This window comes from Haemorhous mexicanus, chromosome 2, assembly GCF_027477595.1.
Source record: "Haemorhous mexicanus isolate bHaeMex1 chromosome 2, bHaeMex1.pri, whole genome shotgun sequence".
NCBI lineage: Eukaryota > Metazoa > Chordata > Aves > Passeriformes > Fringillidae > Haemorhous > Haemorhous mexicanus.
The window spans coordinates 83,004,710-83,021,579 of record NC_082342.1 but is presented as its reverse complement, the minus strand read 5'-3'; the positions used below and the strand labels follow the sequence as shown (position 1 = coordinate 83,021,579).

General features: G+C 40.9%; 1 protein-coding gene across 1 annotated transcript in view; it reads right to left on the bottom strand.

The window, feature by feature from the left end:
• UBAC2 (UBA domain containing 2) overlaps positions 1-16,870 on the bottom strand; it is an 85,237-nt gene that overhangs the window by 48,621 nt on the left and 19,746 nt on the right. The gene's annotated exons all lie outside the window — the stretch shown is intronic.

The window sequence follows — 16,870 nt, the reverse complement described above, 5'->3', positions numbered from 1 at the left end:
GTGTAAGCTTTGAAAGAAAAAATAAGCTTTTTGTTTCGGGGAAGCTTTTCATACATTCTAATAAGCATTGTTCCTTTCTGTGTGAAAGGCTGGTAAATGGTCACATAGAACTGAGACTCTTTCATGCTTTTCACATACAAATAAAGCAACTGACAAGTAGCAATAGGTTCAAATGGCATGCTCATTGTGAGGATCTGACTGGAGCATTTCAGAAAAACTTGGTCTTTATTTGGAGGGTGAAGTCTAGTGAGGATCTCAAAACACACAATCTTGAAAAAAGGACAGAATCTCTTCTATCTCTAAACTTTGGAGTGTCGGGCCAGGCGGTTGCTAGGAGAACTCCAACTATGTGGAGTCCCAGTTCTAGTACTAACACTGCATGTCCATGGCTGACATCTCTCTCAAAACCTGGCTGGTAGGGAATGTGACAGAGCATGTAGGAAGCAAAAATTATGACGGTGGCCAATTGGTACCTTTTGGCTGTCTCTGTCCAAGTCCAGAAAAGAAAGCTGGATAGACATCTACTGTCAAACATATAATCAAGTAAAGGTGCACCATGTGAAAAATCCCAAAACATGCACACTTCCAGCAGAAGAGCATCTAGTACCTTCATCTTTCACTGAGAACACAAAACTAAACAGTAATAGTGCAAGTACCCTCAGCTGCCTTGGACTCTGAGGTATTGAAGACTAACTGAAACTGTGGAGATAAAGAAGGCAGTCTTCTGTGGGTTACAGTCCCAGCAGAAGAGGACAGGTATTTCCCAGAGGATTGCTGTCTGACTGTGTGGTCTGTGGTTCTGAAAGCTGTATAGATGAGGAAACTGTAAGCAGCATGGTCATTTAGCAAAAGACAGTGACAGCAACTGTCTGAAGTTGTAAACATGCTACCACAAATAACACAGTTCTTGAGAAGTGGTTAGTGACTCCTCTTAAATCAGCAAATTAATGTAATTTGTGTAAAAAAATAAAAGGAAGGTTTTAAGCTTTTTTAAACAGATATTCCATTTAAGGAAATTTTGTTCTGAAATTTAAAAGCTTTTACACAAGCAAGGAATGAAGAGACTCCAATAAACCAATGAGACAGCCTGCAACATAGGAAAAATAAATAGCATGCAGCTGAAGGGAAAGAGAAGAAAAGCTTTGCCTTATACGACCACTTCTGGAGGAACTGAAAAGCCGTGACATACTCTGTTCTCTTCTATCACCACGTCTGTGGTATAGAGCAGGGGAACAACTGAAGATAAACTAAGGTTTGTATTCAGCAGTATCCCACTGTGCTGGCTCAATACAGAGCCAGTGTGTCAACAGACACACTAATTACTTGAAAAACAACAAATTCATCTGAGTGCAATATTTCCTAATACAGTCTTGGCTAACCTGCAGCCTGTAGACTAAGACTGTGGTACAAAATAAATACAAAAACTCTGCCAAGCTGAAACCCTTCTCTGAAGAAAATGGGAATTACTGTTTGTGTAGTAAATGCCAAAATATATTTCCTCAATTTTTTTACCCTCTGAATACTCCCTTGGCTTCCTGCAATGTCTAACTTAGGACTTCCTGAGGCAGATGTCTCATCTCTGCACATGACAGCCCTCAATCAATGTTTTCTTCCATCTGCCTGTCTGGTCCCTTTTTGAACTCAAATAAAATATCTGCAATTGCAGTGTTTTGAGCCAGAAGCTGCACAGGATAACTACCCATGGTGTCTGGAGCCATTTTTGTTCACTTGTGACACCTGGTAGTTTCATCTGAAGTCCCTTGCCTCTTGTACCAGAAACGAATGAACACAGCGACTCCCTATTCACCCTGTTCACAATACTTGTGATTTTATAGACCTGCATCAAATCCCCTTTCTTCAAATTATCTTATCTCTTCTCCTGTGAACAGTCAGATAAAAGCTGTTCACCACTTCATTCAAACTCTAAAAGAAGGAAAGAAGGCAAGTATAAATAAAGAACAGCAAACAGCTGTGTTTGTGCTGTGTGGCAGTTGAGAACAGGGTATCTTGTGTGTATACCTCTATACACAAGAGATCAACAGTATACTGATCTACTTTTCTTACCATATTAGCATAAAGATTCTCTAAACTAGGATCTTGCCACATGACTGACAAATTTGGATAACCTTGTTCCAAAGCACTAAATAAGGAAGAACTGGACCTCAATGGATTGGAAAAATGGACTCACATGAGCCTCATGAAGTTCAGCAAGCCAAATGCAGAACCAAGCTAGAATAACCCCACACAACAGTGGAGGCTGGGCATGACCTGGTTAGAAAGCAGACTGGCAAAAAATTCTGGGCTCCTGGTAGACAGGTTAAAGAGGAGCTAATAGTGTAACCTTATAGCCAAACATGGCTGTGTTTAAAAAGAATTATTTCCCCTCCATTTGATACTTACGAGATCATGCCTGGAATTCTGTACTAAGTTTTGGGTTTCCCAGTAGAAGAAAGATACTTGGCATACTGGAACAAGCCCAGCAGACTGCCACCAAAAATGTGGAAGGAGTTTGCAGCATGTGTTACTGGAGTAGAGGCAGAGGAAACTGAGATGGCTCACACTGAGAGATGTTACTGCTATCTGCAACTGCCTAATGGGGAGGGATACAGAAAAGATAGCAACACCCACCCAACTTCTGCAACAGGCAAAAGTTGCATCAAGGACCAATTAAACATTAAGAAGTACTTTTTCATCATGAGGTTAGTCAGACATTAGGAAAGGTAGCACAGAAAGCCTTCGAAAGATCTGTCCTTAGAGACAGTCCAAACCTGATTTGACACAGCCATGCTGAAATTGGTACTTCCAGGGCTGGGCAACATAATCCCCAGTGGCTCCTTTCAACTTGCCTCTGTTACAACCACCAAATTAGTCCAAGTTAGACAGGAAAGCAACATGAAACTCAATGGCCTTGCAGTAAAACTAGCAAATTACATAGCTTTAAAATCTTCTGGTCTTGTCCTCTGCTTATGCCCTTATCAAAATGCTGTCATGAGCATCTTCCTAAAATAAAAGAAAGGTCAAGATGTGGCATAGATTTCTTTTCATAAAACTGCATTCATTTTTCCTCACTGCAAAAGTATGAATTTCTCCTCTTCCTCTTTTGTTTTCCTCAGTTGTGACAGATGTTGTGCAAAGGACTAAACTAAAAAAAGAAAGTTTTGCACCTGTTGGAAGGCAGCAACATTGTGGTTCTCCTATCCCCTCCAGAAAAGTATGCATTGTCTTACACCATGCAAAAGGAGAGCTATGTTCCTCCCTCTAATCAGCTAAGCTTAGCAGTTTCATCCTTCCTGTGTCATGTAACTTTCAAGGGAAGTTGTGGTTAGTTTAACTCCAAGGCAGCCTCCTTTAAATATAGAGATGCTGAAGACTGATTATTCTCAACTTACCAGCAAAGAGTAGCCAGATAGTGTTTTATTGGCAGCTACTGATACCAAGGGACTAAGTACTAGATATCTTAGTATCACAACTCTGAAGCATGGACAGTTACAGCAACTCTGTCCAGAAATAATAATGATAAATCACTGTCCCCAGTGGGACCGGAAGAGATGAACCTCCCCAGTCAGCTGCATGTGTGAGGCATTTTTGACAGAGACAACTGAAGATTCCTCACAAGTTATCAGACTATAAAGACAACTTTATTGACAATAAAGTCAATTCGTTATTTTTGTCTTTCAAATAAAATCAATGCAGTGTATTCTCAATGCCAGCTATTCGAAACAACCAGAACACCCACCAGAACCTTACTTCATTTACTCAGATGGGGGCAACCCAGCTATTTTAAACGTGCAAGGAGCAGCTACCAGGATAATCAAGTCATCTGAAATTACTGACATAATAGATTACAGTGTATTAACATCATTAAGCAAAGGTGTTTTAGACTTTAACTTCTTTTAAGCCAAAAGCTAGAAGAGAAGCTCTACAACTAGCATACTCAGATGTCAGCAGCAAAATTAATGACCACAAACACCAGGGGTGACTGCAAGACAAGCAGCTCACAACTCCAGGTACAGCCAGGACACCTCTGCCCCTCCTTGCTGCTCTCCCGCACCATTTCAGCCATTCAGCCAGCACCCACATCCCAGGCTCTTGGCCATACCCAAGAGCACAGGGAGAGCTGCCCACAGCTGGCAAACCCAGAGGCCAAGCTCATGGCTGAGAGCAACCAGCTGAGGGCCACGGCAGATGGAGAGCCCAGGGTCAGGGAAATGCCTCCTCCTGTTTGAATTGGTTTTACTGCCTCCACAAAAGGTCTCTCTACATTTCTTCCACTGCATGAGGAAGCTGAACTTGGAAAAATTAATTCCTCTGGCTACAGCCCTGCCCTCCTAATAGTGTGGCTGCTGGTGGTGTGGGACCACTTAACTGTGCAGCTCAGCATCTCTATTCAAGCAGTCAAGCACAACTGCCATCACAATCCCTTTGCAGCCCTTCTTGTGCTGCAGCTTGCAAATTCCTGCTGAAATTAACTGATTACTGATCGGATTTGTAATTTTTAAATACCCACAAAAATAATTTTTGGAACAGACATCAATAAAGAGTTAGTACCATAATGTATTTAACTACAGATGAAGTCTCATTTTCATATGGTCCAGATAAGGTCTTCACAACATGAAAAAAAAAGGAAAAAAAATTCTCAGAAATCTGATTCTAGTGCTCTTTCAAGAAGTGCCACTTTCTAGTCCCAAACAAAAACAGGAAACAAGTGTGCCTTACTGGCCACAGACCCACAAGCAGAAAAAGGTTTTGCTACTCTCTTTTAAAAGTGTTGTGAACACATCATAAAAAGGTATAAGCAACTAAGAATCATGACTTATACCCTATTTCATCTGATGATACAACACAACTGCTAGCAGCAGGATTCCTCCATACACAGTATGCTGACAGCACTGGCCTGAGAAGAATGTCAGGGTGTACCAGAAAGACACACCAAGAATTGCAGAGCACCTCAGAACTATAAAGACAATTTTATTTTAGTTAAGTGACCTCTGCTTAGAACAGCAATACTTCTTCAATTGACAAGAAAACATGAAATCATCTGTATTTTGAACCAAAGTGGTGGCAGTTGCAGAAATAACCTTATAAATAATGATTTACCTACTGTAGCAGACAGCAGTGGACAACTATTTTGTGAAGAGGCAGTGACCTACATAACTACTAGCTGAGGTGCAGGCCTCTGATCGTGCAAACTACATGAGCACTACTTAATCAAGACACATCTAATCAATAGTACAATTAATCACTACATGCACAGTCAATACATAATTACCCAATGTGTAGTCAATGCACACTTAAGTATATGTGAACAATGTAATGTCTCGTTCATATGAATTATTATCTGAAACAGTTTTGTGACTGCAGCTTCATTAATGATGTAGGAGTGTATATTGCTCAAGGGGGTCATGAAAGCCATCTCCTTACTCCCTGCTGGGTTCTGCCAGTGACTGATCAATCTGTACTATGAGAAGACCCTGAAAGAATACAAGTGATGTCCGAGCTGTGGTGAGTGAATCTCACCACAGATGGGATCTGCACTGTGTGCTGCCCCTGACCTGAGCTCCAGCCAGTGCTGTAACATCTTGTTGTTCCCAGCATTGGAAAAGATAAAGGATTTCATAACTTGCTATTGGCTTTTCCAAGCTATTAATGAACAGTTATCTGCTTTGCAAGTGTTTGTGCCTTTTTTACAACAGGGATTCAGTTCTCTCCTTGGTGCAAAAGACTCCTTGGTCTTTTATTTATCAGCTTTCCAACTGCAAATGCCAGGAGGATAAGAGATAAGTTGCAATTTTTTTTCTCCAAGAAGTATTCTATCAAATCAGAAAGACCAAAGCCACTAAGTTAAAAAAAAATAACTTTTGTTATGAGCAGAATGAAAAAACAAACTAATGATATGGCTTCGTGGGAATAAAAAAGGAATAAAAAACAAAAGCAAATTACTAGTCATGGAAAACCAAACAGTGAGTGATCTTAAAATCTGTAAGAGACTCAAGCAGTGCTCTCTGAGAAAAACTGTAATCAAGCAGTGGTTGTAAGAAATCAAGGAATTATAATATGAATTTGAAAAAATTCCCATATTTATGGTCCAGCGATGGTAAAAAACACACAAAAATGAAACCACCAATTAAGGCTACATGAATTTGGGGAAAAAAATGGCCAAAATTTTTAGTGATTCCTGTGCTTCATATGTAAGAGCTTAAATATTGGTGTAAAAAAATTCACAAACACATCAGAAGCTAAATAAACTTGTGTTTTATTTGTTCAAAACAAACTAGAAAAACAAAAAGCTCCCTAAATATAAAAATTTAGGTTTTACTATTTGAAAACTCTTAACTGTGGTTCCCAAAAAACCCCCCTTGCTGGTCTTTGGTAACAACACCAGGAAAATTAAACACTGTGGGCAACATCACAATTTGCTCTCCCCTCTTGGTTTCAGTTGGTGACCAGTTTCCAATTGGAATAATTAGTTCTCAGATCTCTAACCATGATTGGTATTTTCCACCTAACAAAAGCAACTAAACAGTAAGTGTGAAAGTGATGAGTGCCTGCAATTACAAATGTCACTCAATACTCTTGAATTTTAAAAGCATAGGTCATTTCAGGGAAGCCTTTCAAAGATGTTTCATCTTGTTTCCAGACATATTCAATCATTGGTGTTTTTTTTTTTTTTGCCAAATTACCTCCCACTGCTTTCACCCTCCAAATACTGTTAGTGAACATGAGTGTGCCTATCTGAGAGGTGCAATATCAGATAGACTTCACATCCCAGCTGCAAGGCAGAGGTAAGTATCCTAACTAATGTGAAAATGGAGCATTGCCACATCTCAAGATCACCCTCAAAATCCTCAGCAAATCTTGACACCACTTAAAAACCACCTGATTATGCATTTGTTCTTACATGTGATAATGTGAATGGCATAACTTTGTATAGGGCAGAGCTTTTGGATGATAATGACTCCTCTCACAATTACTAAAATCAGGGCTTGTGATACACCACAAAGAACCCCAGGTCAGAGGTTATGGTCTTCTGCCTCATCTACGCTCATCCTCTGTCAGAGGTTATCAACTCTGCAGCAATGTGTGTCTTAAGATCAGGCACCCGAGGCTGGGCTGATGTAATCAACTGTGCATCTTGTGGTACAGAGCAATGGGAAGAGAAAGCCCAGTTCCATCCCTTTCCTTGCTCTGGTGTTGGTATGCATCCACCCCAGAAGTGAGCAGGTTTAAAATTTTAGCTGGTGGGAAATGATCCCAAATGACAAAACATAAGCGTACATATGTTTTATTTTCAAACATTATCTCCTGATAACCACTGCCTGAAAGAGGTCAGAAGACTCGTGCTGCAAGTGGTAGATAGGAAAGTACAGGTGAGAGCCAACTGCTTGCTCTGTAAGCAGCAGATCACACTTCAACCAGCTCAGCCTTGCTACAAAACAGCACCTTCAGCAGGTGAAACCAAGCCATGTGTGCTTGCTCTTGCTGCTTCCTGTGCAAGGCACTGGCAGAGGAGTGGAGAACATGGCTGGGAACCATGGTTATGGTTTGAACGAGTTCCACTCTTTCCATCAGTTAAATGCAAGTCAGAGCCCTCTGTCCCGTTGCCTCAGACTCCCTTACACTGACCAAGTGCCACTTTGCATTTGATATGGGTATTTTTTTCTACCATTGCTCTGTCTGTTCTGCCCTATATGTTAAGATCTTCCTATTTCCCTCAAGAGTCTAAATAGGTTTGGTCTCATTTTCTGATCCTGTCCCCTTACTTTTTCAGTTCTTTTCACAATCAGTCCTATATTAAGCAGAAATTTCTTTAAATGAGTTCCTGCTATACATATTTGGTGCAAGATTTTTTTTTTTGGATGGGATTAATCAGTGACAGTCTAGAAGTGCATTACTTAAGCACTTAAGGACAAAGACATTTCAGCTTTATGCCAGAAAGGTGGACTCCTGACTGCCTACTTCCCTTGTTGGTTAAACATAGTGTGAAAGGAGCAAAACACACCCTAACGTTTCCATTTGCTTACCTCAAACTTCTGACACACAGGAGTTCAGACGCAGATCTGAAGATAGAGATCTGCAGACAGATAGTACATCTCTGTCTCCAGTTATAAGCAAGAAGTCCTTTTTTTCCTTTGAATGAATATTTGCAGGAACATTCACTGTGATTACTGCAAACACTCACTTATTTTAACCACAGCCCAAAAAAAAGTTACTTGAAGAAGGAACGTAGTGATCCCACTGTGCAGCCCCAGCTTTGTGTTTGCCCCAAGCTCCCCTGTCACCTCACAGTCTGCTGTTCACTATGACAGTCTGTACAGAGGCAGTTATTGCACTGAAGAAGCAAGAAACACTCCTGAACAAACTTTAGAAATATAAAAAGAAAAAAGTACCTAATATCCAGGAGGTAAAGAATGCCCCAGTTCTAAAAAAAAAAGAGGGGATTAAATGAAACACCAGCAGGTTGATTTTCTGACAAGTGATACAGGAATGTGGGATGAATTCTGAGGAAATCTTAAAAAAGAAAAGAGGAAAAGCACAGGATGTTCTACTGTTTCAGCCACACAGACTTCAATCTCTCCAATCTTCTTTCAAACTTGTGGCAGAGCACAAAACGACCAAAACACTATCAAAAGGTAAAAAAAGCTGGTGACCACAGGCTCAAAGAGCTGTGGTGTGAGGAAAGATTGCATCAAACGAATATCTCACTAAGAAAAAGGATCATTAAGTGAAGGCAAAAAAAAAAAAAACCACCTCTCATCAAGCCCTTGCTATAACGCCTGATGACAAGAAATAGGAAAGCTCTCCACAGAAAAGCACAGAGATTAATGCTGAGTATCCCTTTATGGATTTGATTTTATTAAGTGTACAAGACACAGAAATAAAAAGGTAAAAAAACTGAACAAAAGTTTTAAAATTGAGAAACGTATTTTGTCTCATTCTAATGGGAAATCAGCTCATTTATGAACAACAAAGGAGTAATTGCTTCTTCTTGACTGTTTCTCACTTAAAGATTTAGTGGACATGTTATGCAAAGCCCAAAAGCTATCTGCAGGCCAGAAAAAATTTACGAAAAGAAAAGAAGTAGATATGGTGTGACTGCATTGCTAGCTGAGATAGTCCTGAACAAAAGCTCCCTCTCAGATGGAATGCTGTCATCACAGATAACTCATCTAATCCTGACCAATTTCTCTGTATTGTCAGAAAACTGGAAAAGGTGTCCATATATCTGACTGGTTCCAGAACAGAGGAAAACATTTTTAAAACAGCTCTGAGAAACTGTCTCAGATTTCCTGCTCATGACACACCCAACTGAAGCCCTTGAAGTCCCACTCTATAATTTGTCAACACATAAAGTCAGTTCCACCAAATGATCTGTAAAGCAGGAGAGTGATGCTCACCCTTCACACCTGTGTAATGCACCATGGTTCTGCCAGCTTTAAGCTGTACCTAGACAGACAAAGGGACCACCCAGCCTGAGGCTGCTGCCTAGCTGATAGACAAACTAAAGACACAAGGTCTCTGTTCCTTGAAAGATGTCACAGGAGGTTCCTGATTTAGGCCACAGAAATCTGAGACTGCACACCTGGTAACGATGACATTAGGCTATAATCCCATGGGCACTGGCTTTACCACCACTGTACACTCACTCTCTCAAACTGTGCCCGTGTGCAAGGCAAGCAAGGAGCAAAGCATCACCTATGGACACAGCGCCAAGAGGCTCACTGAAGGCACTCACATACAGAAGGATGTGAGGCTGCACACCCCAGCCTGAGTGAAGTGCCTGCCCTCCAGGTCTGGACAAGGATAGCCTGGAAGCAAACTCATGCTTCTATGGGGGACAGCCAAGCCTTTTATAATCTTTCTGAATCTAAAGAGAGGTGTCTAGCAGATCTTAAGGATCTTGACACTTACTCCTGTAATCTGCCACTTGTGAGGCACTCTACTGAATCAAGAAGAGCGGGCAACCTCATTTAAGATAAGCATCTACTTCAAAAGGCCCTTCAGACACATATAATCTCAAAAGTAGAACCTTATACTGGGAATGATCCAACTTGTAATGGAGATAGCTTTCAACTCTAATACATATACTTTTATTCTGCAAACCTCTTGCCTTAGAGAAAACATATTTGATAAGTAGTGATCCAAGACCCTGGCAAGTTACACACCTGAATTTCAAGGGTTACTATTTCATTGACTTGCTTTTCAACATTATTAGATTCACAGCTGTTCTTACCTCACCTGAGAAATATTTTCAAAACATGCAGAGGCTACCTGACTTAACAGCTCCAATAGCTTCACCTGTTGAATATTTCCTGGAGTAAAGGAAGTGCAGAGAACCACCTGGGTAGCATCAGTCTCCCAGAATTCTTTGCATGGACAAGTCTGGCTACACGACTACTGCCTGTGCTGGGGAGGGAGAGGTGGGCACCACACATGAATGAGAGCTGTAGCCTTTCCTGCCATCTCCTGATATCTGATCCTTCACTGCACTATGAGCTCCAACATTTCAGCACAAAAATCCTGCTTCTCTCTATCCTACTGATCCCACAAATGGCCCAGATCACCCAGTCCACACCTGAGTATCTGATGGGAGGAAGAGGGTCTTCACTCCCAGCTCCCATCTGATACAAGCATTAAATGATCTTATCAGCATCTGTATTTAGCATAATGCTTGGGCAGAGTGGAGCCAAAGTGGAGCAATTAATGTTGACCTACGTGGCAAAGCACACAAGCTATTTTTGCCTCAATTACTATGACCTATTTTCATGGTAGAGACAATAAGTTGAAGCTAAATACAGAATGTGACTCATATATTCCCTGTTCAATATTTTAAGCATAATTCTATAAACAATTAAGCTACTGGCTACTCCTCAGTCCTCTTCTACAGTAAATATTATTGGTAAATGTTATGCTATGTTTTAGCTGAGCCATTTTTTTAACTACTTTTGTACTCTTGGTAAAAAAAATCAAATTTCTTCTAACCACATTATGATAAGGATATTGTAACAGACATTATAACATAACTTCAAAGGCTGAAGACTAGTAAAGGGAGGTTTTAATGTTTATCTTATTCACACAGTTTGGCTTACTTCACAATACTTGAACATTAAAATGCTTCCCACCATTTTAGGGCTTTTTGGTCAAGAGACCATTCACACCTCCTTGTGATTCATGACTGTAGTTGGACTTTTCCAATGAGTAAGTATTGTAAGGCACAAGTTGCTGGCAGGAAACTCTTTAGCTTGTTCATGATAAAACAGAAACAAAACAGAAAGCTGTAGCAGAGAAGTGATTTCTTTGCAAAACAAACTTCCCCATTAAGACCACCATATAACCCTTTTTCTCAACTACAGACCAAGGTAGTTGAAGCAAAGTGATGACTAAACAAAAGGAGAATATTCAGTAAGCATAAAATAAAAGCAAAGAGGAAATTTTAAAAGATCTTGTTACTTATACCAAAAATCTTCAAGGTCATTTAAGGCTGAAAAAGAGACACTTTTATTTCTAAATTCTTTAGAGAAACAACTGCAATACTTTTTTTACTAATTGTACACAATATCTTCTGTTTCATGCACATTTGTTTTTTAAAGTCTCAGTCATACAACTGTACCTTCTTAGATACCACTGAAGTTACTGAATCAATTTCTGTTCATTACTTTGGTAAATCAAGAGGGGTTTCTTTAAAGCATCAGACACTGCAAGACCTCCTTTGTGAAGTTACTTCATTACCCTCCTCATCTGTCCTAGGACAGCAATCCTAGCACCACACTCCATTTTGCAAAAGGCTAGAACAGACAGAGTATCTCCTCACACTAAGGCTGTCTTAACTGCTCTGAAGAATTAGTCATTCATTTTTCTTCCTTCTTCCTCCACTGCAATCAAATAATTAACTGCCCTACAAACACAGGGAGAGGGAAGAGATTCAAAGAACATCATTGGAATGGAAGCAGTTCATTCGATGATGGAGGACAACATCATTTACATGAAAGGATATCAGATCCTTAAAACAAAATGTAGCGATCTATGTTCATAGCAGAACTAGACAGGAGACAACTGATGCTTCTAGGATGCAATGACTACTTTAAGGTTGTTTCCCTTAAGATCAAATGACAGAGGGCACTGCAGTGAGCCAATTTGCAAACAATAGCTGAAATGATAACTTGTACAGAACTGTTTGGCACAGACATCTACAATTAGATGCAGGATTTCCTTTTAAATTCCAAAGGGACTTCCACATCCCCGTCTTTCTTTACTATGGCTGAACATGACGAACAAACAAGGTGTTCCTAACTCCGGAAAGAGGAAGAGAAGAGAGGGGGAAAAAACCCCAAGCCGCCAGTAAAGATTGAAAGAAAGATTGATCATACCCACGTAGACTGAAAATAACCTTCAAGGATCAACTGCTAAGCTAAAAAGGAGGCCCTATTCCCACATAGGAAAGAAGGCATTGTTTATTCTCATTAAATAATTTAATCATAAAACTTTCAGAACACTCCTTCTGAAAAATGGAACACTGTGCAAAGAAAGTTGTTGCTACTGTGTCTTATTTTATTAAAGACATATGAGACAAATACAACACCAAAATCAGAAAAAGAGTAGCTTAAAAACACAGAGTTGCTCAATTTCTATTATTAGTTTATATCCTTGTGCTATATAACAAAGCCAAAAGAAGAATGGTAAATGTTTCCAGTCTTTCTTCTCTTCTTCCACTAGGTGTCTTCTAATTCTTCACTTTTTCAGGGTAAACTCAGACTACGCACAGTAAGAAAGTCTTTGCTTTCAACTCATTCTCAGAATGGTATCTTAATGTACAGAATTAATTAAACAGAAATGCAAAGGGGAGATCTGTATGAAATGTAATTATTTGAGCAATAACAGTAATTGAAGTTCCACAACTATGGGAACAGTCACAGCTTCCATGTCACATGGTATGTCCCTTTCATAGGAGAGACAAAGTGGCTTTCATTCTTTATAATCAGTTTTCCTGAAAACCTGGCTAAGTAGTGCAGATGTACAAAGGAATTAATCCTCCATCAGCCATTTCTGCTGTTCCAAAGATGAGTTGCTATGCTTGCTGAAGATCCGCAGATGGCAGCATTGATGCAGTAATTAGTCCTCACCACGGCAGAGGTCAAATCAAAACCATTACACCCAACTGTTTTGTATTTGAGGCTAAACCCCATTTTCCAGAGTGGGAAATCCTAACACCAGGCAGAACAAGCACTAGGCCAGGAACTGTCAGGCAGTTAAAGAGAAGTCAGATCCAGGATCACTACTACAAGACACTGAGTCAATCACTCATTCAATAACTGCGACAGGTTTATTGCCCCATTACCTTGGAAATAAACTGCATCATCTAGACAATAATGAATGCTGTGAACCACGGGCTGCTGGTTCAGAGCCAGCCAGAACTGCTGTTCACAGCTCTTATGTTTACCTCCACACGCTGCCAAATTTGAAAGAAGAAGGAATAGTTGTCCAACATCCTGCAACCTTTACTGCCCTTTCTTCTCTCACTGTTCCTTGCTCAAAACAAGCTTTGCACTCCCTCTCATTTCTGCTATTTGGGTAAGTGATATGAATTTGGTGGCCTCAATCATCAGACAGCACATGACTCAGTCACAAGCAAATAAAGGCAATGTCCCAGATGTTCTAAGACTAAAATAAAAAAGCATTGACGGGCAGTATGATTTGGAGGCAAAGGATAAAAGTGGCAGAGAATATGGAACACACAAGCCCCAGTTCAGTTTCACTGCTCCATCCTATCTTAAAACCACTTTCACCAACACAATCTCTACATAAGGAAAACAGCTGCTCAAATTATTGAACTTCAGATTTATGCCCTGACTTACTCTCCTTGGCCTCTTGCCATGATAAAGCTCAGGATTTTCAGCCCCTTCCTTTAATGTGTGTGTGTGTGTGTGTATAAAATAGATATAATTTTTGTAGCTGAACAGTTAGTTGGGAAATACAGAGTCCTCTGACTGGACTTGGCTCTATACCTGAAGACAATGATTCTGAAATTACCTACTTGCAGCCAGCTCTGCTGTCCACCATAGCCAGCTCAGAGCACAAGCTGGTCTTGTCCTGGTGCACTGAGCACATTCATACTCAGGAGCCATTTCCCTCCAAGGACAGTGCTGAGCCTACACACCAAGCAAATCTGCCCAGTAGAGCTCCTAACCAACCAGATTCAGTGGTGTGCAGCAGGCACCAGGCTGCTATGTCCCAGCCTGGATTATGCCAGCCCCTTTATCATCCCGATGCTCCTCTCGTGTCACCTCAACTCCACCACAGCACACCAGGCTTCACAACCCCAATACACTGCTGCTGGTTCATCTGTGCCAGGGACAGATGGTGCAGGCAGCACAGCATTAGAAGACCATCACTTCTGCAAAGCAAGCTACCTGCCAGAGCTGGGAAACACACTGTAAGGCACCCTTGAATTTGAAGCGCTTATTCTAATTCACACAGCCCACTCTCACTTCAGGTACTTTTGATTAAACCCTTCACTGGTCTGCTAAAGCCTATGTAGCAATTTTTAATTGTTTAATTTCTGATAACATGTACTCGGGCTAGTTACTGACAGAGCTTGTCCAAACTCCTGAACTCTGGAGGAGTCAGAACAACTCTCCCTAATCATGCACTTGACTTCATCAAAGGAATCTGAGTACATGCAGCTCCAAATAAGACATTTCTTTTGAAACACTAACTCTATTCCTGGGAGGTATATCAAGTTTCAGAACAATACTTCTTATGCACCTGAGACCTTTAAGAGAAATTTAATAGTAAAAGCATCACGTACAACATACTTAGTAAGGAAAGAGTACTGGGGGAAAAAAAACCTCTCCTAGACACTTCCAAACTGGAACTAACTAGTTCCTGACAATGCAGGTTTAAAAAAAGAAAATAAAAAATTGAGCATTCATGCCAGTTTTAAAAAACTATGAAATATCTGTCATGAGAATTGTGCATTTTTTGAGTTAGGAAAGCTGCTTCCCAAAAAACAGAACACAGGAATTTGTCAAAGGCAATGTGGGATCATCAAGGAGCATGGAGCTGTGTTGGTATTTGCCATGAGCTAATATTAGACTATGGACACTCTGAGATTGCTGGTGTGTAAAAGACCATTGTCTCCAGTCCACTACCCCACTGTCACAGACATCTCAGAGATGCAACTTTTATTTTAATTAATTTTTGAAGTATTATTTCTTTCAAAGGCTGATTGACAGTGAGAAACAGATGAACTACAGACCAGATGCACTGTATATTTTTAGGCTATTTAGCGATACAGGGTGTGTCCTGGCTGTACGAGAGGTGGTGCAGGGGGGTGAAGGGAAGGGAGGAGGGGTAGGAAAAAAACCGAAATGAACCCAGGAGAAACATGGAATGTTGATTTTTTTTTTAAGGGAAAAAACAAGATCTCCTTCCTCAAACCTATTTTGCTAATACACCACATGTATTAGCAAAACAGGGAAGAGAAAGCAAATTATGACAGTAAATAAGACATGTCAGGTACAGCTAAGTAGGCTCAGTTCCCTTAAGCTGCTCCCTTTTCCATTACTTCAGCTCTGCTGCACACTGCATTTACACACCCCCCCCCCCCCCCCCGAAAGATGAGTGGGAGAGGAGGGACAGCTATGCCATGACACAGCCTCTGAGTAAGACACACAGCAAAACTGGAAACAACTGCAATGACTTTATGCATTCAGTGCCAACTTTTAACCAGTAGTTTATTCTTCAGTATTCACTATGGTGAACACAGTATGGGAATAAAAAATGAGGCCAGTTTTCATCAAGGTTGAGAACAGTAACCCAAAAGTGCATGTGAACTCACCCACAACAGCAAGCCAGTAAGTTAACAAACTGACATGGGAGAGTTGCTTCCTGCACCACTGGTGCAGTGAACCATGCAAGAAGCTTCAGTTCTTTCTTTTCCATAGATCCCAACGGTGGAAAGTTTGAAAGGAGAAGAACATGAGCTCAAGCCAGTTCCCTACCAAACTGAGGCAGAGGGTAGTAATCCTTCTGTCCCACTGTGAGCAGAACTTCTCTGTATCAGCTGGACAAAGCTTACATTACACAGTAAGTGAACAGGAAAACCAGACCTTTCTGTACCATGACTAAACCACTGAAAGAACCAGCAGCACATTAATTCTGCAAAAGCAACAGCATGAAGGCAATCCCTTCAGTGCTGCACTTCGAGGTTGTTGCAAGTGATCAAACTCATTTCTTCTGAGGCTTACTACCAGTTAGTGAAGACACCGTAACAGACCACATGCACTCTGCCTTATCCTCAGACAGGAAGTACATTGGCTTAGCTTTTAACTACTTAAAACCAGCTTTAGCACAACAAAATGCAAGTAAAATTACCTTGTCTACTGCTCAAACTTCAGAATAGCAAAAGAAGACCCCAGATGGAACTGAGCATTTAATTCAGTAGAAGCTGGAGCAGAGGAAGTACGCACCCATCTGTGGGAAACCAATGCAAGGCACTCATTTCTAGCTGATAAAACAGCAAAGGAAATAAAAATAGAGCCAGGTGCTTCCTACAGCAGAAACCAAAGTTACAGGGGAATGTGGCACTGCAGAGCAGGCCACTGCCTCTCACAAACCACAGGCAGTGCAACTTTTGACTTGGGTGTTCACCTCCAAATGCTTATCACCCTGCAGCTGCGCATCTAGACAAGGAGTATGCAACTGCTGGTACTGCAAACACCCTTTTTCAGCCTCCTGCTGCCAAACAGAGCTACCTCTCCATGTCTGGGAGAAGGCCTGCTAGCCTACAAGCAGCAGAGACGTTTGGCTGCCTCTTCTCCACCAGGAAGGCTGTGAAAAGCCTGAGTGAAAGCGGAACACACCGACATGCTGC